Source organism: Ambystoma mexicanum, chromosome 9 (genome assembly GCF_040938575.1).
Source record: "Ambystoma mexicanum isolate Mex_15411 chromosome 9, UKY_AmexF1_1, whole genome shotgun sequence".
NCBI classification, from domain to species: Eukaryota; Metazoa; Chordata; class Amphibia; order Caudata; family Ambystomatidae; genus Ambystoma; species Ambystoma mexicanum.
This window is the reverse complement of record NC_090931.1, coordinates 599,042,784-599,068,418: the sequence shown is the minus strand read 5'-3', so window position 1 is coordinate 599,068,418 and position 25,635 is coordinate 599,042,784. Positions and strand designations below refer to the sequence as shown.

The 25,635-nt window shown below is 45.8% G+C and overlaps 1 protein-coding gene and 1 long non-coding RNA gene across 4 annotated transcripts in view; one reads left to right on the top strand and one right to left on the bottom strand.

The window, feature by feature from the left end:
• The window catches only part of SPECC1 (sperm antigen with calponin homology and coiled-coil domains 1), a 1,474,528-nt gene that overhangs the window by 907,010 nt on the left and 541,883 nt on the right, over positions 1-25,635 (top strand). The window lies entirely within an intron of this gene.
• LOC138488338 (uncharacterized) overlaps positions 14,471-25,635 on the bottom strand; it is a 554,435-nt gene continuing 543,270 nt past the window's right edge. For both annotated transcript variants that reach the window (XR_011274644.1, XR_011274642.1), the window contains one exon: positions 14,471-19,023. This is a non-coding gene — a long non-coding RNA (uncharacterized lncRNA). The remainder of the gene's footprint in view (positions 19,024-25,635) is intronic.

Sequence of the window (25,635 nt, the reverse complement as noted above, 5' to 3'; positions counted from 1 at the left end):
CTGAAACCAACATGCCGGACAAACAAAAAGGTGGCAGGGGGAGGCAGACGGTCATGGAGTCATTTGCCCGCAAAAATGAAGACCAGCAGCCCGAGGCAGCTGAAATGGACACGGCAACGCCGTACGCTACGCAGGGATAGATCAAACAGGTGGAGGGCAGCATTCTGGAGGCCATAGAAGCACTGAAGACATCGATAGAAGGCAGAGAGTGACAACGGTGGAACAACAAGTACAGAGTAATGCAGTGAACATGACCACCTCCCAATCACAAATGTCAGAGGCGCTGGAACGGATCAGCACACTGGAACGTAGAGCCGAGGACGCGGAAGGGTGGGCCAGACGCAACAACGTATGCATAGTGGGGCTGCCGGAGGGGGAGGAAGGCAGAGATCCCACGAACTACATAGAGAACTTACTGATCCAAGCGGTGGGAGCCGGGACCCTGTCCCAGGGTTTCGTAGTGGAAAGGGCACACAGAGCACCAACTAAGAAACCACGCCCAGGGGCACCACCGAGGCCTATGATGGCGAAGATCATGAACTTTAAAGACAGGGAAAAAATCCTGGCGTTCTCGAGAGACGGTGGAGTCATAACCCAGAATGGAGCCAGGATAACCATCTACCCAGACTACACGGCACTCGTGCAAAGGCAGAGAGCTCAGTTCTGGCCGACCAAAGAACGCCTTCGGGCTGCGGGTGTGAAGTTCATGCTACCCATGAGGCTAAGCTTAAAGTGCTGCACAACGGGAGGACACAGATCTTTGAGACCACAATTGCCGCCCAACTGTGGATGGACCAACAAGGGATCCCGCAGCCAGAGGGGGGAATGGACGGAACAGAGAGGCACCCCGACGTGGTAGAGAGTGAGATTGAGAACGGCATGCACGACCTAGGCGCCCGGGCAAGACCGGGGAAGACAGAATCTGAGAAACACTGCAGTGGGCTGCCGGTTGCCACACCACCTTGCTGCAACAAATTAAAAAAGGAAAAAAGAAAACACAGGGATACACCCTGCGGAAACGTGAAAGAGCAGGATAATCAACAGTTCAAGAGTCCAAAGGCCTAAATTAGTGAGTTATACTGGGAGCACAAGACTTCTGGAACTGGACCGCCAAGACCCACAGTAGGAACCCCAAGCAGAGACAATGTTTGCAGTGTCAGTTCTAAGGCACTACGCCGTGACAAGTACGCCTGTGGAAAAGAAGGCGGTACCTGGAGAGCGGTGGGGCCCGAGCAGGGGGAGGGAGGCTGGGCGTTTGTTGTTGTCGGTTTTAGTTATAGTAGTTTGGAGGCTAAGTATGCAGGGAGAAGGCACGAGGAAAAGAGGACCTAACAGACGAGGTCACGGCGGAGGCACGGAAGATGGACATATGGGGCAGCGCCCGGGCGCCGGGGGCCGGCGGAGGGCACTGAAGGGAAACGCTGATAAAAAACTGAAACCAAGGGCCGTAGGATCAACTATACCCTGGGAAAACGTGGGAGAAGGAGGACATGCAAATCATTTAAAGTGCTACAGGAGGGAGGCGGGACATCGATCCCCGAAAGAGGCACACCAGGAGGACATAAAAGTGAGTGGGCCCATGGGACGGAGCAGGCCACTTGCGTCTACCCCTACAAGAACCAAGATGACCTAAATATCGTCACATGGAATGTTAGAGGGCTACATGCATACGTCAAGAGGCTAAGGGTCTACACCTGGTTAAATATAGCGAGAGCCCACATTGCAATGCTGCAAGAGACGCATTTGACGGCTGGAAAACAAACCAAGGTGGCCAAGAAATGGGGAGGCCAGATGTACAGCTCAGCATACTCCAACTACGCAAGGGGGGTGATGACCTGGATCGCTCCGAGCACCCCATTCCAACTCATCAATCAGGAAAAGGACGCGGAGGGCAGGGTCCTGATCGTCCACGGAATGCTGGAAAACCGGGAGGTGTGCCTGGAGAACACCTACGCCCCCAATCATGACGCGACAGCCTTCTTTAAGTGACTCATGCCCCGGCTGGCCCCGTACAGGAACGCTACGATCATCTGGGCTGGAGACCATAATTGCACATTGGACCCCCGACTGGATAGGTCGGACGACAAGCATAAATGAGCAGCGCCACCAGCACGGATGTTACGGAAGATACTGGACCAGCTCGAACTGGAAGACATCTGGAGGAAAGTACATGAGGGGGAAAGGGGATACACACATTAAAGTGCTCCGCATGGGACATTCACTCGGATAGATTACCTTTTCACGGGTAGAGAAACACTGGGTGAATTCACTGAGGCACATATACATGCACGAACCCTGTCTGACCATGCCCCCCTGAGAGTCACATGGCACATACACACAGGGGCGCCCCCACACCCACATGGAAACTAAGGGCAGAAGCACTGCTGGATGGGGAATTCCAGGAACATATCCAAAGCACGATAGAAGACTACTTTGAGCATAACTCGGGTAGCGTGGACAGCACAGTGACGATCTGGGAGGCCTTTAAGGTGGTGGTCAGAGGTGCGGCGATGGGGAAGATGGGAGGAATCGGGCGGGAAACCCCAGCACAGCTGGACGAGTTAGAAAGGAAGATTGAGAGGGCTGAGAAACGGGCGGGGGAGAATGGAGGAGAGCAGGACAATCTTACCACCCTGCGCAACAATTCATGGCGACCTGGGAAAGACTGGGGCGCCTAGACAATGGGAAGTATATACAGAAGCTGCACGCAGAGGGGGATAAGCCCAGCAGACTCCTGGCCTGGCTAACCAAACAGGAGACCAAGCGGGAACCGATTAATGCAATTCAGAATAGCCAAGGGGAGGTGATAAGGTACCCGGAGGGTTTAAATGCGGTGTTCTCGCAATTCCACGAGAAACTGTATACCAAAATCCAAGAAGCAGAGGAGGGGGACCTGGAGGACGCCTTCGCGGAAATCAGGCTCCCACAATTAACCGAGGAGCAGGCCCAAATGCTGGATGCTCCCCTTACCGTAGAGAAACTGGCAGAAGTGATCGCCCAACTGCTGACAGGGAAGACCCCGGGGCCAGACGGGCTACCAGGGGAATTCTCTAAGAAGTATAGAGACAGTTTAGCCCCCAGACTGCTAGAAACATTGGAGGAGGCATACGAGACGGGGAGGCTCCCGAATAGCATGTCAGAATCCATTATAGTACCAATACTTAAACCAGGGAAGCCACCCCTCGAGTGCGGGTCTTATAGACCAATTTCCCTGATAAACCAGGACTCTAAGATCCTGACAGCGGCACTAGCTAACCGGCTCAAAAGAGTGATACCCACCCTGGTCCACACAGACCAGACAGGGTATGTACCAGAACGAAACACGACATGGAACCTCCGGAGACTCCATCACGTCATTGATGGGACTAACCAAGCAGAGTGGGAGTGCGCAGTAGCCTCACTAGATGCGATCAAAGCATTTGATTCGGTGAGCTGGGACTGGCTTCTGGGAGCGCTCGCCCATTTTGGGATAGGACAGGGGTTCCTTCGTTGGATAAAGCTGCTCTACAAAGATCCGAGAGTGAGGGTCAAGACAGGTAGGCTTGTCTCCGGGGAATGGAGCATAGAGCGAGGTACGAAACAGGGGTGCCCGCTGTCCCCAATGTTATATATTTTAGCCCTGGAAACATTCGCGGCCTTCCTAAGAATGGATTACAAAGACACGGGCATAGTGATAGATGGGGAGACACACCAGATGTCGATATACGCAGACGACATACTGCTCTGTCCAGAACCCACGCACCCACTTGCGAGATTTACTTGAGGCACTGGAAGCGTTTGGTAGGCTATCGGGAATTATTGTTAACAGGGATAAGTCCTCACTGTTCCCCCTGGCTGGCCTGCGAACAGTGCCACCAGACGAATTGCCGCACCTGGGCCTCACATGGACCCCTGACCACATTCAGATACCTGGGGGTGGACATTTACCATGATACCACAGACACACATATAGCCAACATGCAGGCAGCCCTGGACAAAATTGAGAACGCCATGCAGTTCTGGGAGACCCTACCATTGGCGATGATAGGCCGAGCGGCCTTACTGAAGATGACGGTCCTGCCCCAGCTCTATATTATTTTACCAATATTCCTTACAATATCCCAGGGGCTTTCTTTAAACGCCTGCACACCATGGTGAGAACCTTCCTGTGGGGGAGAGGGGAGAAACAGGATAGCACTGAATACACTACAAAGGGGCTACGAGTGGGGGGGGCATCAAACTCCCGGACTTCGAGCATTATTACCTAGCGGCACAACTCCAATTCGTGGTGCGATGGCTGGGGGAGGAAACCTCCATAGACGCAATACTTTTTCGGCCAGCACTCCGGCAATACTACTTGAGAGAACTTCTGTGGATAACTGCTGCCCAGGCTAAAGCCCTTCCCAATATGGCCCGGCTGGGCCGGACACTATGGAAAAGAGCCTGGAAGACTCAAGGCATGCAAGACCCCTGCTCGAGACAGATCCCCTTGGCGGGTCTGGTAGACACCCGAATAACAAGCCTGGCCACGTATAGGGCACAATGGGAGGACAAGGGAGTAGCCCAAATAGGGGACTTGTGGCAAGATGGACAGTGGGTCGGATTTCAGTCCCTGGTGGAGGAACAGGATGTACACAAAGGCCAATTCATCCTGTCTAACAGCTTAGTACAAGCAATAAAGAAGAGATGGGAAACCATGCCAGAGGCAGAGGACAATGGGGGTGAGCTAGATGCCTGGTATATTTCTGAAGGAGGACATACTGTGTCCCGGCTCTACGAGCAACTATTAGGTACCACTAAGAAAAGGACACTGAACGTACGGGCAAAGTGGGAGGAGGAGTTTCAGCAGCCCTTCCAGGACGAAGAACGGAACAGAACCCTCCAGTATACGAAAAAGGTTTCTAGGAACGCCAGGTTTAGGCAGCTGCAAATCTATATTGTGCACAGAGCATACCTAACTCCCAAAAGAATGACGAAGATGGGAAACGGACAAACTCTCAGCTGCCTACGCTGCCGGGAAGAACAAGCAGACATGGTGCACATGTTCTGGTCGTGCCCAAAAATAACAGACTTCTGGAATACGGTGAGGGACAAGGCGAGGACAGCGGGAATCCATATGCAAGCTTGGTCACCTAGGTCTTATATACTGGGCCTATTCCCGAGGGGAGACGGGCAGATGACACACGCGGCAAAGATGAAAGACCTGATGACAATACTGGCGAAGTGCCGCATAGCAATGGCATGGAACACGAGTGAAGGACCCTCGACAGAGGACTGGTGGGCAGATCTACAAAAGTGGGCAATAGCTGAAACGACAGTCTGGACGAGAGCTACGCAGAGGGGAGAAGTCAACAGTGGGGCCAGAATACTGGCGTGGAACACCTGGTGCAAGACCGGTTCAGAGACTTAGAGGAAGACAACATGAGTGACTCAGGCGGCTCGGAAAGAGGGCAAGCTGACACGCCCGTGCCCGGGAAGCGAAACATAGACCAGAGGGAATACATCAATTGGGAAGGAGGAGGCCTGGCCGTGGCCGGAGCAAACGATGGACAAGATAGACTCAACTCCAAGGTGCCAGAATACGTGTTCATGGACCAGGAGGAGCCACTCCCAGGGTAGGGAGGGGGTAGTCGGGAAAGATGGTCTCTCTGTTATGAACTTAACAACTTTTGGTGAGCGGTCCATGACGGTAATGGACCACGGACATAAAGCAGCTGCCTTCGAGGGGAGGGAAGGTGGAGGACTGGGGGGAGTTGGGAAATGCATTTTTTTCTTTGTTGTAAAACCAATAAAAAGAAGTTTAAAAAAAAAAAAGGGATGCGGAAAGCATGCTCGAGGCCTTATCTAAAACAAATACTAGAAACTTTTGGACCCTTATCAATAAGAGGTGACACCCAAGTTAGAGAACAAGTAGAGTGTATTTCTTCCGTGGTTTGGGAAGGGCACTTTGGTTCTTCATACAGCCCACCAGCTACTAAATGGTTGGTGCCGGAAGAAATCCTCTTATGCCAATGGAATATTCCATTTACACTGCTTGACATCCAAAGACTTATATCTCGCTGTTCGCCATCCCGGGAACCAGGCCCCAACATGCTTGCCAATGTTGTGTTTAAGGGCAATCCTGTTTTGTGAGCAAAGATTTTTTCTTTTGTTTAAGGACATCGTTATATCCAGGGTATTTCCGACGAGTTGGCATTTGTCGTATGTGGTACCCATCTATAAAAAGGACGATAGGTTTATGCCGTCTAGCTATAGACCTATCACCCTGTTGGATGCCAACTCTAAAATGTTTGCGTCCTTAATCTTGGAACACATCCAGACCTGGATGGATGCCCAAGGAGTTCTCTCCCCCCTGCAATTTGGCTTTAGGAAAGCAGTGGGCACGGATGCTGGGGGGCTTCTGCTTAACATCATGCAGCATCAGACCAGGACTAAGGGCAGTCAACCTATTTATCTGGCGTCAGTCGATTTGTGCTCTGCTTTTGACCTGGTTAACAGAACCACATTGTGGAGCAAACTATATGCCTTAGATATGCCTGCACAGTTGTTATCTATTATCTACCAACTCCATGTAGAAACCAAAATTAGGGTCCGACTCAGTATTGAGGGATCACTTTTGGAGGAAATTACGACGGGTAACGGTCTCAGACAGGGCTGCATATTTGCGCCAACTATTTTTAATCTGTACCTTTCCGACGTCGGCTCATATCTGGAAGGTGCATCTTTTGTCGCTCCCAAAGTGGAGGGTACTAAGATTGTGTAGTCTGCATATGCCGACAACGTACTTTTGTTTGACCACACGCCTATAGGTCTGCAACGTGTGTTGTTCTCATTTAAAAAATATACTCTGGAAAACTCATTAGCTATTAATCGGACAAAAACCGTCATCATGCGCTTAAGTTACAGGAAAAGTGTTATTAGGTTCACTTGGTTCCTAGATCATGTCAAACTTTCAATATTTCATGCTTTTCACTATTTGGGTTATCCCATATTTGAGTTTGTAAATAGGGTAAAGTTATGTAATTATCTGGACAAGAAAATCAGTCCATTGATTTCCCAACTTCGTAAAACTGACAACAAATATGGGAAATTTTCATTGTTACCCTGTCTTAATGTGTACCGAAGCAAATCTGTCGCCCAGTTTTGTTATGGGCTGGAATGTGCCCCTTCCTGGTTCATAAGTGAATTGCTCAAATATGAGGCCCACCTGTTAAGATCTATTGTCTGGTGTCTACCGAAATGTGTACCACTAGCGGCTATACGCTATGAATTAGGGTTGATTTCTCTATTAAGCATAATTGAGTGGCGAAGAGTCTCCCTATACAGGAAATTGTTAGTGGGCAAGGATACCACCTTGTATGGAATCCTGGCATGGTGCCTGGCTGCAGGCGAGGACTCATCTTTGGTTCTTCGGGATTTGTAAAGGGAGGCCCTGGAGTATCTTGCAAAAGTTGGGGAATCCAAAGAATTACCGATTATGAATCCCATGAAGGTTAAGAGACTTTTGCAGCATGCGGACTGGAACTTTACGGTCAATGTAATTCTGAATAAAAAATTGTATTCTCATCTGGTCTCCAATAACAAAAAAATAGGCACAACAGAACCTTACCTCGTAAAATTCCCAAGCAAAGTGCTAAGACAGGAATTTATGAGATTTGCTTCAATGTTTTGGAGACTGGTCTGATTATGAATGTCAGGGCAGGTTCTCACGCATCATCTGCTGAATGTAGATTTTGTAATCAAGATGCTGGGGATGAAACACTGGAACATCTACTGACCGAATGTGTGGGTCTTAGACAATCACGCATTGAATATTTTTCCAAATTTGTGCCCAATAGAGAATGGCCCTCATTGCAACCATGGCGGAGGACCATGGTGCTATTAGCACCATGGTCCATGCCGCTAAGGTTACGATTCTGCCATGGTGGATGGCGGAATTACCGCCCCATTACAAGGTGAGTGGGGCGGTAAATCCCCATTCACCAATGGCCCCTTCCCCATTCCCATTTTTGCCCCATAGGGCATAATGGGAATGGGGAAGGCGATAATTACGGCACTGTAAATTACGGTTGCCGTAATTATCGCCAAGGTCCCTTAGCAGGTTGGTTTTTAACGCCTGCAAAAAGCAGGCGTTAAAGTCACCATCCCGCTAAGGGACCTTGTAATCAGGCAGTAAGTGTTTAACGGCGCCGACGCTCTTTACGGCGCCGTTAAACACTTACTGCCTGGGTTGTAATGAGGGCCAATGTGTTAATCTTACAGCACTGTGGATGGATATGTTACATGGGACCACGGTCAGGCTTCAACTAGCGGTTCTCCATATTCTAAAGACAGAATGTGAACTGTAAGGATGAATGTATGTACTTTGAACAGAGTTAAGAATGTTCCCTCAGAAATGGGCTCATGGAGTGCCTTTGGGTGTAAATGAAAAGTAAGTAAAGAAATATGACATGATTTTAGTATTATGTGGTCTTTTAATTACATAGGTTTGGGACTCTACCAATGAAAATGTTAAGTTTTATCGAGCCCTGTAATATGAAATTCTATGTATGAAGAATGTTTTCTTTTGCTATTCTGTAAATATTCTGTTAAATAGTGATATTGTCATTTTTAGGTACGTTTTTTAGTTTTGACCAATATGCAATAATATTGTAACTATTGAATTTTTGTGTGAAAACTATATTATAGATTTCTATTTTTTGTGAAGGTTACTCTGTAACCAAAACAAATAATTAAAAAAATAATAATAATTAAGAAAAAGAATGAAATCACCCCTGCGAATTACGGATTTCAGCTAATGTGTTGGCAACCCTTTTAACTGGTCTATTATTCTCCATGTTCCCTGACTACGTTAGCTTGAGATGTCCAATGATGGCTGGAGGCTGCAAAGAGTAGCAGTGAACAATCTAATAAGGATTCCCTCCGTTCAACCAGCATGGCACGCGGAGCCAATACATAGGGGGGCCTTTTCTGAACCCCTGAAGTGTAAATGTAGACCATAAAGAAAGGTGTAAGGTCTGTACTCCTTGCTTCTACCCTCCAGGGATTTCAATGCTTTTTGGTGGAGGAGTGGGGCCATGGGACGGGAAATGCATGTCCGCTGTGCGTTTCCGCTCCGCCTTCAAGTAGCACCAGGGTTTTCTGTCGGCATCTATGTTGATGCAGAGGGGAATCCGCCTGACTTTGGCATCTGGCGAGAGCAGGTAGATTTCATAGGGATCCAGTGTAAATGCTGCCTTCAAAGCATCACTTTCAGGAGGGATCTGGACCTATTCCGACACGGACTGGAAAAGTGAAGCATAAAGGAGATTTTGCCCACGTTTTGCTCTTTACATTGCCCTCTACTTCGGAAATTACCCGAATTACACAGAGTTGACCTTTTGCACTTACCCCCTAATGGACAAGGCCCCTCTCCAGTGAAAACTCTCAGGAGTATAGTTCAGCTGCAACTCTTTCACCTTGGAAGCAAGACGACGCAGAGCAACACAGGTTCGATCCCCGGGTCCGTGCTTAGAAACCTCTGGGTCATAAATAACCTATCCTATCATATCAAAAGAAAGTTCTATTTTATAAAATTGGCGCCATGTGCATTCTCTGCTTCCAATTGTTTGCTGCCCCTTTTCAGATCGGCTGTATAAACTCCAAAGGACAAACGCATACTTTAACAGTCAGTCGCAAAAGAAAAAACGCCTTCACTAAGGGCCCAGCCACTCATTTATTTATTTGCATTTTTAAAGCGCTAACAGAGCCCGCGGGCATCGAGGTGTTGTTATTTTTTTTGTTGCGGAATTGTTTTGTCTTAGTTGCATATTTATAACGCACTTAGCCAGACCAGGGATCGAACCTGTGTTGCTTCGTGTTGTCTTGCTTCCAAGGCAAGCATGTTGCCGCTGAGATTTCCTCCTGGGACACTCACTGAAATAAACTTCCATATCTTTTAAATTACAGAATAACATGCTAAAGAATTCCGCATATTGCTTTCAATAAACATGTGTTAGAAAAATGAAGATCGAACAAAACGAGCACTGCGGGCAGCCATGTCCACACGTCCTTTTCAGGGTATCTTTTCAGCTGGGGTGCCGGCAGCACCCCTTGTTTACATTTAAGGGAAACAGGCTAACAGCAGTATTTGAATAAGGAGCAGCACTACCTAGCTGGGACTAGGAAAGCCTTCATTTACCTCATCTTCGAGTTAACAACACATGAACCAGGCACGTTGCGCACCTAGGGGTGTTTTGTCTAGAAAACAACCGGGAATGCAAAATTAGTGTGTTGGCCATTTGTCGCTTCTCGTGGGCAAATTAATATTTTGTGGAGCTCCGAGTTTGGTTCCATGTCATTTCGCCGACCCCATTTTTTCTGAAAAACCTAATATATATTTTCTTGATTTAAAAAAATATATATATTTTGTGGGGTTCCCCCCACCAAGCCTCCCACCCTTATGATATGATAGTTTATTTATATAGCGCCTATATAGCGCCTATACACAATGTGTTTCAAAGCGCTTCAAGGCAAGCGAGGGAACAAGGGAAAATACAAAGACATTCTTACAGGCCATGAACAGTAAGGATGTGAAATTAACTATCGTACTCGGCGTGACGACATTTCAGATAGTGGAAGAGCTAAGACCTAGATAAGGAAGGGGAGGGAGAGAGTGGGAAGGAAATGAAAACAGACAGGTGACTACCGTACTAGGCCTGACAAAATTTCTGGTAGAGCTGGAGAAAAACAAAAGGTGAGGGAGAGGGGTGCAGAAAGGGAGGGGAGGAACAAAACAAGTGACTATCATACTAGGTCTGACTACATTTCAGATAGTGCTCGAGGAGGAGGGAGGAGAACGGTAAGGGGAGGGTTGAGGAAACAGACGAGGTTGCTATCATATTGTCCTGCGCGATCGCACTTGGCGAGTGCTTCCGCGTTGGATGATGGGAGATGGGTTCCGACGCTAGGTATAGCCTTTACGTTTTCTCTCTCTCTGCTCGTGGCGGTCTAGTCTTTTGCACCGTGGCGACTGCTGGGAGGTAGTTTACTCTTCCGCTCCCAGCAGTCTTGGTGTTGCAACCGTCCTGACTCGCACCTTTTTTTGGTTTGCACGCTAGTGCTCTTACTTTCGCTTCGCACAAAGCTTTTCCTTTCCCCTTACTGGCTTCTGGCACCCTCTTCCTCTGGTGTTCAGCCCAGTTCTGTCAGCTCCTTCCCTCTTACCTTGCTCCGGCATTCTCTCTCTTTTTTCCGTCTCCCTCCTGGTTCCTCTTCCGGCTCCATCTACTTCTGATTCTCCTTTACTTCGGACCGGCTGCCCTTCCGCCTGGGTTTTTTCCTGCCCAGCTATTTTTCTCCTCACGTGGATCCCTACCTCTTTGGGAAGCAGAGTGAAGATCTACGGCTGCCCGCATCTCCATTGTGTCACTTGTTCATTCATCAAAAGTTTTTTTTTTTTTTTTTTTTTTTAAGCAAAAGCTTTTTTCCCCTTGTATTTTGCCTGTCCCCGGGATAGGAGCCACAGTGCTGCAGCTCACATGCGGTCACTGTGGCTTCTACCCGAGGGAGGAACTTAATTTACCTCACCCCCCAACCCTTTATTTACCCTTTCCACCCACACCCTTCAAAAGATTTTGATGGGAATTTTTGGCAAAACTCCTGCAGCAAAACACCAGTCGGAAAAATGGGTGTCGGGAAAAGGATGCAATAACCCAAGGTTAGTTGTGTGGCTCTTGCTTTCGTATTTGAAAAATAAATACATATTTGTATGGCCCTCTTAACTAATCTAAACCATGTATATACATCATTAAAAGCAGAGATCGGAAAGCCAGTATGTGCCGGGATATTGTACTTGTACACCATTCTTTTGTATTATTCATTGCAGCCAACGAGAAGCTGGTTTTCTTTTTGGATTTGGCTAGCAGGTGCCACTTTAGCTCCACCTACATGCTGAAACTATTGCTTTGGAGTGTAGATAGACGGGAGATGGGATGTGAAGGTGATAACACAGCCTATGGCTGGTTATTTACCCACCCCTTGACTGACTATGGCCATTCCAATGCTTATGGCCATTCCGACCCACTCCCTGCCTCTCCCCACCCAAACACAGCCTCCAGGGAATCTCGTTGATCTAGCTTTATCATGCAGTAACATCAATGTTTATGTTGCACAGGGCCGGTCGGTGTTATTTCTGAGCAGTCCTATGACAGTTAATGGCATAATTGCCTCTGTAAATGAGTTCTGGGTGTAATAAAAATATCTAAACGAATTGTGCCTATAACCACTTGATTTATAAGCAATGTATGTGTGTACTCACATTTGGTTCATGCATTGAATTCCTGTTAACAAATAGTAATGGCAAAGCCAGCAACTTTGGCTTGCAGATAGGTATTAGCTAGGCCTTTTCCTACACAAAAGCCACAAGTGATTTCTTTCCCAATGCGCGTTTTACTTGTAACGTAAGGCATGCATAACAGGGTAAAACGTATTATGATATGCTGTATAAGTACACTGCTGATGGTGCACCGTCCTAGAGAAAGACACAGAGAGAGGGAGAGCTGTTGAGACCAGCTATCCGCAATAAGGCTGCTGTGTATTATATGATGTGATCGTTTATTTATATAGCGCCTATACACAATGTGTTTCAAAGCGCTTCAAGGCAAGGGAGGGAACATGGGAAAATACAATGACATTCTTACAGGTCATGAACAGTAAGGATGTGAAATTTAAATGTGAAGGAATGGAAAGGTTAAATCTCCTTCTCCTTTTAACCTGTACACTTTGTAGTTTACTTAAGTTGTTTATAGGGTTTATAGTGATAATACCGAAAACAAAAATCTCGAAAACAAAAATCTCGAAAACAAAAGGCCGAAAAAAAAAATATCGAATTTTTTTTTGACGTTTTTTTCTCGAGATGGGGGGGGTTCCCCCCCACCCCAACCCCCTTTTTTCTATTTTTTTTTTTATTTTAACGCTTTTTTTTACTTACCTGACCCCAAAGAACATATATAAATAAATAAATAAATAAATAAATAATTCGATATTTTTTTTTTCGAGATTTTTGTCATTCGGTATTTTGTTTTCGGCCTTTTGACTGACCACCGGTACATAGTTCTTGTACGTTTATGATGGTTTTGGCCGATTAAACATTGTTTCATTTGTTTATATTTGTTGTATTCTGGTTCAATAATGGTATCCGGTTCTCGTGGTAGTCCCGAATACAAGACCTCGGACAGCAATGGGTTTCTTCACACTGGCAGAAAAACGGGTCCTTCCAAAGAGGTCTTAAGGTTCAGTACTGGGTTTGGCATAGGACTGAGCCTAGATCTTTGACCTACAGCAAGGTGCCCGAACACTAATGCCCACCTATCGTTTATATAGAGAGTGGGCATTGGTAACTGGTCTGAACGACATTCACATGTCTCTTTCCCTGTAGCCAACGGAGGGCTTTCCAAGGTGGTCGGTGATCCTGCCACGGTGTAAGGGTGGGATAAAGGCAGCTTGGCACTGAGATGTCCAGTCCGCCCTACTGGGAAGGAGCCTAGACACTGAGTCAGACCAACGCAAGCCTGGCTTTGCATACACACAGATTGCCGCCCCCAACAGTCAAGGGAGACCTTATCAGAGCTCACTTGGGGAGGGGGTTGGGGATGGAGAGGGGGGCTATCTGAGCAATAGTTGTTGCATCCTTTTCCAGACAGTTTAAATCCACTCGGTACATGGATAACTCCAAAATGAAACCTTCTTCCTATGCTATTCTTAACGTACGTGACAATATGTTTAACTACAATTCACGTTAGTCTCGTGTTTTAGTATCAAAAATAATAATAATGATGGTATTGAGGTGAGCAGTCCCTGCTGCCATGGATGTCACTTTTATGAATGGAAGCCTGGGTTTCCGGTATGGTTCCAGTATTGTCTGTGCTGTGGTGCACAAAGCATAAAATACATTTTCTGGTGAGCAGTAGAACCCTGTAACCCCTTGAAGGTTTGTGGGGTTGCGATATAGCCTCTGACTGTACAAGTCTGCCTCTCTCACCTGCATTGTTGGCATTGCTGTCATATATCCTTGCCAAAAGCCTGAGCCAGCCTTCGCACCTCCTAATGAAAACACCCATGTGTAGATTTGAAGAGCTGCTTTCCTATGATTGGGGAAATAAACAGTAAAGTTCCCTCAGTGGGGGAACTCCTGTCCCCTGCACACTTTCACTGGCTATAGAAAGCCAAGAGTTGGACATGAAGTAGGATGAGTGGTCTCAGACTAGATATGTAAAAGTAGAATTTTCAGTTTGTATGGTGATAAGCCAAAATGTCATGCCTAATAGTATATACATCATTAAAATATTCTTGAGCAGCACATCTTCAAACTTAGTCTTTTGATGTCCATCATTTTTCTTTTTAATTGAATACCCAACGCGTTTCGAGCTGCGTGCTCTTCATCAGGAGGTGATACAAACTTCATATGTCTGTGATATAACACATGATAAGATTCAGTAACTCATACTCTGAATACTGTTTACAAAATGCATGTGTATTCATATAATTAATTAATAAAATAATACATTTTGTTGCATAAAGAGTACATCGTATATGCCACAAAGCTTGTTCCAGACTTTTATTAAAGGTGACAGAAATCTCCTTTGAACCATGCTAAAAACGATTTTTGTGTGATAAACATAACAGAAGTTATTAAGAAAACTTTGATTCGGGCCTTCCCATGATTCTGAAAGATTTGAAAGTTGGTGTGAGGGCGAAGAACAAAGTTAAAGTTTGTATGATGAAGTGTCATATTTGTCACTAGCACGGTCTTTGAGGAGGTCAAGAGAAATGGTAACTCCGCTCAGGAAGGGCATGCTGAAGTAAAATTAGTATGGTCTGATTCACTGTAAAATATAGAACTCATATATATATATATATATATATATATATATATATATATACCACATCTTGGGGTTATTTGAAAGACCCATGGGTATTATTCAGAACAAAATATGCAGGAATCCTTGTCCATTTGAAATGATGCATCTATTCCCCTCCCCCAGCCTACATCGTACATATCTCTCAAATCTTGGTCCTATCAGCGGGTAGGGCTCTGGTGAGGAGGTGTAGGGAACAAGGTAGCCAATCATGACAAGGTTGCAATGTCACTAGCCCTATAAAAGGACCAGTTTGCATCAGAACTGGGCTTTTTGTGAATTATTCTGGGAGAGAGCTGCTGCTGGACTCTTGCGAGGAACAGCAGAGAGGCTTCAATCCTTGCATTGGAGACAGTGGCTGGGACATAGAGAAGCTAGCTGGGAGCCAAACCAGAGGAGCAGAAGGAGTCTGGGTGCAGGAGAAAATCACTGACTGAAAGCCCTTCACCAGACCTGTACGGTCCTCAGAGAAGCCCTGCTGTTTCCCTGACCAAAGCCTCCCATGCAAGTAGACCCATCCAAAAGCCATCAATTGTGTGGGGAGCTACCTGACTTATCCCTTTCCATTAGTGTGTAGAGGGAGGTGAAACTGGGTAGGCCCTTTGCACAATTTATTAAATCATACTGAAACTTATTTTCCCATTAGAAAACAACCCCTCTGTTGAAATTGCATTGTGCTGCGAGCAGCCATCCTTAAACCTTTCCATTAAAGTGCAGGGAGGGGGGAAACTGTGTAGATCCTTGTCACATTTGATTAAAGTAAATCAATTAATTCCCACATAGAAAATCATGAGATGAGGGTTGTTAGAATTCAAAACTAACAATAGCTCATGCCGAGTGTGTTGGAGCCCATAAAGACCTGGTTGACTGTCTCTGAAATCCTTGACTTCAACATAGAAAAGGGGGTAGGGGAGTGTCCATCATTAGAAAAATAAGTAATCCCTAAAACGCCACCTTTCAAGCCAGTGTGCAGGGTATAAAACGAAATTCCCCATTCCTTTTAAACCAGAATGACGAAGTATTGTATCCCAGCTGCAGGTGTGGTGCAAAACGAAATGTTTCTTTTGTTTCCATTTTTCTCTGACCTCAAACTATCCAATGCTGACTTTTACTGCCAATTGTGTTGAAGAACAATTTTCATTTGAGTTCCTTTTTCCCAACCTTACCTTTTTAAATAACAAGCCCAAAACGATTTGTCTCATGAATTTATTGCATGTTTCAAAATGTCACCTGTGGTGTTTTATATAACCGAGTCATAGTTGTGATTTTGGCTGCTGCCACAGCATTGGTGGCTGATGTTAGTCTGTTGGTCAAATCTTGATTCAATAAATGAATAAATATATATTCTTACTACACACCTTCCTGGTTCCCAGTCCATTGGTGACATAGGGTATTTGTTGGGGTTGGGTGCAAGACTGGCTGGATGCCTCACCAAACTGTACTTGGATAAAGAGTGCTTTATTGTGTGCCACCTTGCTTGTGGGTGTGGGGGACTCCCTGAGTTGAGAGTGACTGAATAATGAACCGCAACAATTAATTGCTGTAACCTGTGAGATTGCGGCCCCAACTCCATAACGCACACAGAAACCACGAGGTGTGCAACAGTTCATTCATTGCTGTAACCTGTGCGATTGCCTCACCAATAACCAATTCCATAAGGCACACAAACAGCTAAGTGTGCAACAGTTCATTCATTGCTGTAACCTGCGCGATTGCCTCACCAATACCCAGTCCCATAAGGCACACAAACAGGTAGGTGTGCAACAGTTCATTCATTGCTGTAACCTGCGCGATTGCCTCCCCAATACCCAATTCCATAAGGCACACAAACGGGTAGGTGTGCAACAGTTCCTTCATTGCTGTAACATGTGTGGTTGCTTCCCTAATTCCATAATGCCCACAAAGTGTAAGGTGTGCAACAGTTCATTCATTGCTGTAACCTGTCCGATTGCCTCCCCAATACCTAATTCCATAAGGCACACAAACAGGTAGGTGTGCAACAGTTCATTCATTGCTGTAACCTGCGCGATTGCCTCCCCAATACCCAATTCCATAAGGCACACAAACAGGTAGGTGTGCAACAGTTTCTTCATTGCTGTAACATGTGTGGCTGCTTCCCCAATTGCATAATGCCCACAGAAAGCGCAAGGTGTGCAACAGTTCATTAATTGCTGTAACCTGCCGATTGCCTCCCTAATACATAATTCCATAAGGCACACAAACGGGTAGGTGTGCAACAGTTCATTCATGGCTGTAACCTGCGCGATTGCCTCCCTAATACCCAATTCCATAAGGCACACAAACGGGTAGGTGTGCAACAGTTCATTCATGGCTGTAACCTGCGCGATTGCCTCCCCAATACCCAATTCCATAAGGCACACAAACGGGTAGGTGTGCAACAGTTCATTCATGGCTGTAACCTGCGCGATTGCCTCCCCAATACCCAATTCCATAAGGCACACAAACGGGTAGGTGTGCAACAGTTCATTCATGGCTGTAACCTGCGCGATTGCCTCCCCAATACCCAATTCCATAAGGCACACAAACGGGTAGGTGTGCAACAGTTCATTCATGGCTGTAACCTGCGCGATTGCCTCCCCAATACCCAATTCCATAAGGCACACAAACGGGTAGGTGTGCAATAGTTCATTCATGGCTGTAACCTGCGCGATTGCCTCCCCAATACCCAATTCCATAAGGCACACAAACAGGTAGGTGTGCAACAGTTCAATCGTTGCTGTCACATGTGTGATTGCTTCCCCATTTCCATACGGCGCACAGAAACCACAAGGCGTGGACCAGTTCATTCATTGCTGTAACCTGTGAGATTGCTTCCTCAATACCCAATTCCATCCCATAAGGCACACAGAAACAGGAAGGTGTGAAACAATGAATTCATTGCTGTAACCTGCGTGATTGCCTCCCCAATGCCGTTCTATAAGGCACAGAAACAGGTAGGTGTGCAACAGTTCATTCATTGCTGTAACATGTGTGATTGCCTTCCCAATGCCAGTCTCTGTATCAAGGGGAGAAAGGAGCTTCTCCAAAGGAGAACAAGGAATTAAACCCATCCCTCCTGAAACATAAGCAAACAGAGGCTTGTCTCATTGGCAATGTTCTCCATTGAAAATGACATTGCTCACAGACAAGATTTTTCAAATTTCACTGCAAACGCAAAGGACGGAAAAATCAACTTTTAAATTAGTTGTCCTTTAATCCCCTTTTAAAATGAGTATGTTTTGCTGCATTTGGAATGTTTGCTCCTTGTCCTCTTCGAATTCAAAAGGCTTAGTGCTTAGACACCAGCGCAGGCGTAAGAGAACTGTCCTCCTTCCGAGAAGGAAGTCGCAATTTGGCGCACCTTGTTTTCATGGACACACTGCGGGTGGACTTTTTCCTGGGTATTTTAGAAGCCGTATGTAAATATTGACCGTCTTATTTGAACTTGTGAATATATGGGACTCGAACTGCAGTTGCCAGGTTCGCAGGCAGGGCACTTCACCGCAGCACCAGATAAAATGGCACACAGCTAAAGACATACATGTCACATTTCGGGATGGAGTGTTCCAGGGAAAACCTTGTAATTGATTATTGTGGCTTTAAACATGCACACCTTTTAACGTTTTCAAAACGCTATTAGAAGAAAATATCTGCTCTTGGTTTTTTGACCTTCCTACCCCCATTTTAAAAACGGCCAAAAACTATGGGAACATGTGGTATCCCACTGCGTTTGCTACTATTTGTTGTGCGCTTTATAGTCCAGAACAGGCGCCTAAAATTGAGACAATTGAGGATGTGATGTTTTCCGAACCAGTTCCTTATGGGAGCTGAGCTGCAAGCTTCATTGCGCTAACACGAGGAAGTCGAATTGCAGTCTGTGAAACCGTGTCATGATTGGGCCTTCATGAAATGTTGCAATGCAAACTATAAATGCTGTCCTTGGGAGCCATCCATGTACGATGTGACCTGTAAGATGCCCCCTCAATGATTTGCATATGTTCTGAAATGGGTCTGCATCCGTGGAATGGCTTCTGTGCACGAGTAAGAGCCGCGAATACAGTGTTCCAGGTCTGTAATTAAATGTCACAGGCAAAGGCTGCTTTCCAAGTGGTCGCCAAGCGCCTGTGCTGTTGTTGTATTTGTGGATCTGAAACAAAAAAGCGTTCTCATTAAAAATAAATATGCGTGATGTGCTTCATGCGTTTGACATAAAAAGCCATTTCTGAACAATGATGGTGGAAACAAAATGGCTGCCATTATTCTGAAAGGAAAAGGACGCTTTATGTTGACAGATGTAACTCGTCTGCAAACTGCCAGAGGGAGGAGGGCTGGCTATGATTGCGTGGAGCTGGCGACTCCAAACGAGAATGCAATAAACGGGGAAGTAAACATTGCAGCCAGCTGTGCCAAAAGCGCCCCGCCCCTCACCTTATGACCACCTGTACAGGAGGGCGGCGCAACCTCTGACGGGCCCATAGGATCACAGCTCACCCTCGAGTACTTTAAGACGAGATAGCTGCACCTTGCTGTGGATGGGGTGCTGGATTCTCTTACTCCAACACCTATCAAATAAGAACAACTCAATGGTTTGGCAAAGGGGAGTCCGTTTAATGACAAGTACAAAAAACGGGGAAACAATGGAAATCAACAGTGGTGCGAAGTCCGTCTTGCTGCAACTCCCAAATTCTTCATCCAGACAGCAATAGTTATAGCGAATTCTTGTCATCATTGACGTGTAACACTCAAAGGTTTGTCATGCAATTCTATTGGTTACAGAGAAAACTTAAGTATAGGTGCTATATCTGTATATGGTAAGAGTGTGAGGATTGGATCACTATTATCAGGTAGGTGTCAACGCCCATCCCTCTACATCACTTGTGAAAGACGTCACTACAAGTACGACGTCTCATTGGTTCTACTAGCCATAGGACCCTAGATTATTTGGTCCATTGTGATTGGGTCGGTTGCACCCCTAGGCATAAATCTCCACTTTAATTAGCAGCATGCAGAATGTTCACCCAGATGCAGTGTGCCCCACAATTCACCCTGCCTCCCTTCTATCAATCAGTGCTTTAGGGCTATGTGTCAATTAGTTGGCTGAGGTTGGCCTCGAAACTGTAGCTTATCAGAAAAGGTTATGGCATCCTCTGGTTTGGGTGACATCAGACATTTGTACAACTTCGTGCTTGGCTGGTCACGTGGTAGTACACTGGGATCTGCTTCATTTTCCCTCTATTTGCGTATTTGATTCTCCCTTCGGCCTCGCCACCTGCCTGGGCCTCCTTATCTCGACCTTAACGGTGTAGGCTGCTATGCTATTAAGTTTCGTTTCTTCGAAGTTGCCGCTCTCCTCCCTTCCAAGGGTTGACCTCGAATTCCCAGGCATGAGCTGCCTTTGCTAAGTTTCGATTTCACTGTTTGTTCTAGTTTAACTGGAGTATGAATCTTGGCCTGTTATATACCATCCTGGGCTTAATTCTGCTTTTGTAAAATGGAGCCTCACTTGTATAATGTGCTTTATTGAGGTAGTTATATAGTTGGCACTTGCCGCTCTTCTTCTATTCATTAGCTAGTTGCATATTTTGATCCTACTTCATGGTTACGTTTCTTTATATTTTGACATTGTTTCTTCTTCCAAGTCCAGAACATCCTTATTCTTTACATTTCGTCTTTGTGTGTCATCCTTTGCTTGTCGTTCCGTTCATCAGTACGTATGTCCAGGCCCTTCTGTCATCACCATTCTCCTTCAATTAAGGCCCTTTGGGTTTCTTCAGTGACAGTTTGTAAGTAGTCTTCATTTCGTGTCAGCTGCTGGTACGGTTGTCTCAATGGGTACCGTGCTGCCCATGGTTGTCTGGTTATCGGCACTTCAACAGGTACAGCTCTTCTGATGGGCACTGGGCAGAGCCCTAGTGCTGCTCTCTGTTGGTTTATTTGCTCCTCATATGTCACATATCTCGGCGAGTATGTTCCTGGTATTTCAAAATGGGTGGCTGGAGTGCAGGCCATATCTGGGACCTCCTCTACACACCCATGCAAAAAGGCAAGACCCGGCACCTCTGGGTTTCACAGGTCATTCACGCAAATCAATACAGTGCGTAATGCGAAGCAAACTGCCAGTGGGCTGCGCCTTCAGGACTCAAAACATGCTGCCAATGTCACTGGGAGGATTGGGCGCTGTCACGGGTGGCATCAAGAACAAACCAGGTCTCGTAGAAGGTTCCAGGGTTTTTATTGGAAGAATTGTAAATGGGCTTGCTAACGGCTGTCCTTAGCGCTCTCGTATTGTGCGGGCGGTTCCCTCCTCAACCTTACGATGTTCGCTAGAGATCGGTAACCCCTGCTGTCTAAGTTCAGTCTGCCTTGTGGTGATGGCCTAAGGACAAGCACCCTTTCTAATTAATTATTTGATACAGCGCAATTGGTTTATTACAAACCTTTCACATAAAATCGTATAGTATCAAAAGAATGAAATCATTTAAAGAAAAACAAAAGATGAAAGAGAAAGTCAACACCAAAACAAATAGCATAGGGCTTAAAGAAGAAATCTAATTCATCATCATATCCTTAGCCAATGCTACACCTTACAGTTTAGTTCAGTTAGGCTACTATCGCATAAGTGTGAACTACTAACGATCATTCACTTGTTCAATATGTTTGACGCACTGACAAGAGTCCAACTCTTGCACTTCTCACCAAAGGGAGGTCACTTCACGTTCCTGTTTGTCTTATACCTCTACTCAGAACTTAACTCTTAAACATTTTATAGTTAGTAATTTGAAAGATGCGTCTAAAAACATTATTAAGGCAAAACCCTGAGCAAATTCTTCTACATATAACAATGTATTCCACCACTCCTCTGCAGTCAATGATCTCTTTCCCGCAAAAAAAAAATCCCCAGAAATGGTGTTCTCAAACTTGTGAATCCGGGGCAAATTAACACAATATGTTTCATTGTTTCTATTGCATTGCTATCTGGGCAGTGCCTACAACCATTATTTTCTCTTCCACTCTTCTCACAAGCTCTTAATTCTTCGTCGGTTCGTTATGAATTCATACAGAAGCGTAAAAATTGAGGTTGGTGGTAACTGCTAGGGAGTTTGCTCAGGTATTTAGGTAACTCATTAAAAGCCTTTACTTCATGATTTGTTAGACTAAATAATTTATATTTTTTCCCTATCTGCATGCTTCTTAATCTAATCTTGACACCATAATTTAATTTTGGACTGAACCAGGGTTAGATATCAGGACTTCCTCTGTAGTTTCCTCTGTGTTCAGGATAACTCTGTAATTAGAAAGGGGACGGAATGTATGAGTATTAAAATTACTCACTGTACTGACTAGAGTACTCGTAGTCTCCTTTCTTCCATACGTCCCACCCACCGTCCCCTGCTTGTCTGCCACAGGCTAATATGTAATAAGTGTAGCCAGGTATCTAAGCATCTGATGTGTTCAAGGGGGGACTTGGCGCCGCAGGGCGCATGCTTCACACGCCCGGGGCCGTGCCACTGCGCACTGTACTATATTTGGGAGAGATGCTCTGTTCTTCGCTGCCAGGGGTTCCGGTGCTCTCCCCAGGTTGGGGGACGCCCACAAGGATGGAGGAAAGGGGATTAGAGCCTGACTACTCGAGTCACTACAGTGAATAACTTACATTTTTTAAGTATTCGGCATACGGTGTTGCCTTACCTTACCACACTGGCCATTATTGTTAATTTGTTGACCTCACGCAATAGCCACTAGTGAACATTGCTACTCCACCTGCCAATACGGCTGACCAGGCCTGTTGCACGTAACAACTTCAGTCTGTGTTAGGTAGCTAGGCTAAGTGCACCTCTAGATTGCCTGCAGGCACCTTACATCTATGTACACTACAAATCAAATTGCAAGCGACATCATTTTGTACTGTACGAAAGACGTAACTGCGTAAGTAATACCATAATGATGATGTAATCCTTCCACCTAGCATAACCTCCTTTATCCGCTAGCGTTCCTATCCTATACCAGCCTTAGGCCTATTGATCCCAGACATGTTCCAATGCTGATCAACCCTTATCAGCCTACTGTCCAACCTAGCTGCACCTACGCCAAAGACCATGGAATACCATAACCATTTCAACATTGCGACAGGATTACCTAACCCTCCACTCTGCCACATCCCATTTCCTGATACCAGGTGGATTCACCCATTGTCCATGTCCTTAAATCTACCATGCTCAGATAGCATTAGACCCAAGATCTTCCTACCACTCCTTAACCATTGGGCTAATAAAACTGCAATAGCGAATGCTCAGAGTCTAATCAATGACCAAGTATTAATGCCAGAGCAATGGATAAGATGTTACGCCTCCAAACCTACACCTAACATACCTTGCCCGACAGCAATCAGAAAGCTTAGACTTGGCCACAGGCTCCCTAAAAGACGTCACCCAGACAACACCAGTCCAGCATATCATTGCCCCTTGTTGGTAACTGCTAGAGAAAACATTAATACGTTCATCAACTCGCCCCAAAAAATGAGCGATCTCGAAAATAACCTCAAGATTACTAATTTGCCATGTGAAAGTAAGAACACATCCCTCAAAGGAGGGCTCATCAATGACTGGTCTCTCACAGCCCATGCACTTGATAGCAATGACCTTATCCTGACAAATTACCTCGACTTCCTTGCTATCACAGAGACATGGCTTCAACCCACTCTTGCTATCACTAGCTATCCCAGAATAATACACTATTCTCAGACAAGATAAAATGTCAGCCAAAGGTGGCTGCATTGCATTCATTGCTAAACCTTCACTAGGCCTCCTTCTGGAGAACTACTCTCAATCAAACTACCTTTATCACCATCACAAACCATAATGGCTCACCTAATCTACAGACCTCCAGGTCCGCTCTCCTTATTTGAGGAAGACATTTCAGTACTCCTTACAAACTCTAAACCGGGTTCACAAATACTACTCCTAGGGGATTTTAACCTAGGACTATATGACTCTAAAGATGTTAATGCCCTATCTATCAGCAACTGTATTGCCAAATTAGGCCTCACCCAATGGATCTCCCAACCTACCCACAACAAAGGTAGACAGTTAGATTGGATTGCAGATGCCAATTGTAACATTAACATCTTATCTAACCAGCCCTGCGTCTGGACGGATCATCACGCTATTCTCTTCTCCTTACCGAAGATTAATAACATTAACCCTGACAAATCATTGGCCCCTCCCAGACTAGCCAGAAACATGAGAAATATAACTGCGCACAAGCTACTCCCACTCCTTCAACCGCTCACTACACACTCCTCTGCCAATGAGGGCAAAGACGACCCTACCCACCTTGTCAATCTTTACAATGAAACTATTCTTGACGCTGTCAACAAGATCGCTCCCCTAAAAATGTGCAAAGCCAAACCTCGGGCCCACATGAACACATGGTTCACCCCTCATATAAGAACTTTGCGAAAAAATGAGTCAGCGAAGCATCATGGAAAAACTGCCCCTCAACTTCCAACAAAGAACACTTCACTACAGCCTCTGCCACTTACAAGTCTGCTAGCTTCCTTGCTAAATGCGACTCTTAAAATGACCGAATCCAAAAGGTCAAGACTAACGTATAAGAACTATTTAACATTCTTACAGAGCTGGAGACACCTACAGCCCTACCTACGTCATGCTCAAAGGACACTACTTGGTGCCTCAGCATCCAAAAAGCGCTCTCGGATAAGATTGAGCTCCTTCAAAAGAAAATTGAAACCAAAAAAGCCAGTCTAAGTCCCAACGCCCCACAGATGCCAACCCAACTGCCTCTACCAGAACAAACTGACCTATTTAAATTCTCCCTTCTTAGCATCAAGGAAGTTGAGGAGATTATCCTTAGCCTAAAATCTTCCAGATGCATGGGTGATGTTTGCCCAGCATCAATCATAAAAGAAACGGCACATGAACTTGCTCCTTTCATTACTTCACTAATAAACGCCTCATTCTCCTCAAACACAGTACCAACCAACCTCAAAGACGCTTGGGCATGCCCCTCCTCAACAAACCATCCCTTGACCCTTAGATCGTGACAAATTACAGACCAATTACTACAGTGCCCTTTTTTGCTCAAAATCATTGACAGAGCAGCCTACCTGCAGATACAGCACCACCTGTAGAGTAAAAATCTATTGGGGCTTCGCCAATCAGGTTTCCGTCCAAGGCACGGCACGGAAACAGCACTGATAGATCTAGTAACCTAAATAACCATAAAAGATGATGGCAAACTTGCCCTCCTTCTCTTACTTGATCTATCAGCTGCCTTTGACCTCGCAGACCATAACATTCTTTGCAGCCACCTTAGTTCAGCAGCCCACTTCTCCAACGACACCACCACTTGGATCCAGTCATTCCTCAACAATAGAACTTGCCCCCAACAGCATCTGCTACACCGGCTGCCGTCACTTGTGGGGTCCCTCAAGGCTCCTGTGTCTCCCCCAAGCTTTATAACATATTTAGAAAGCCTTATTCTACAGGCTAGATCTCACGGGTATCGTGTATACAAATTATGCCGACAACACCCAAATTCTTATCCCCATGTCAGACAACCACACAACAGACCCTAATAGACTTAATGACATCTACAGCATCAGCCAAACATGGATGGCTCAACACGGACTTTGCCTAAATGATGACAAGACTGAACTACTCTTGGTAGGCACACCAGCTAATTTAACCAGACTCGACAGCCACTTCTACGCTTTCATCATGGATGGCAACATTAAGGT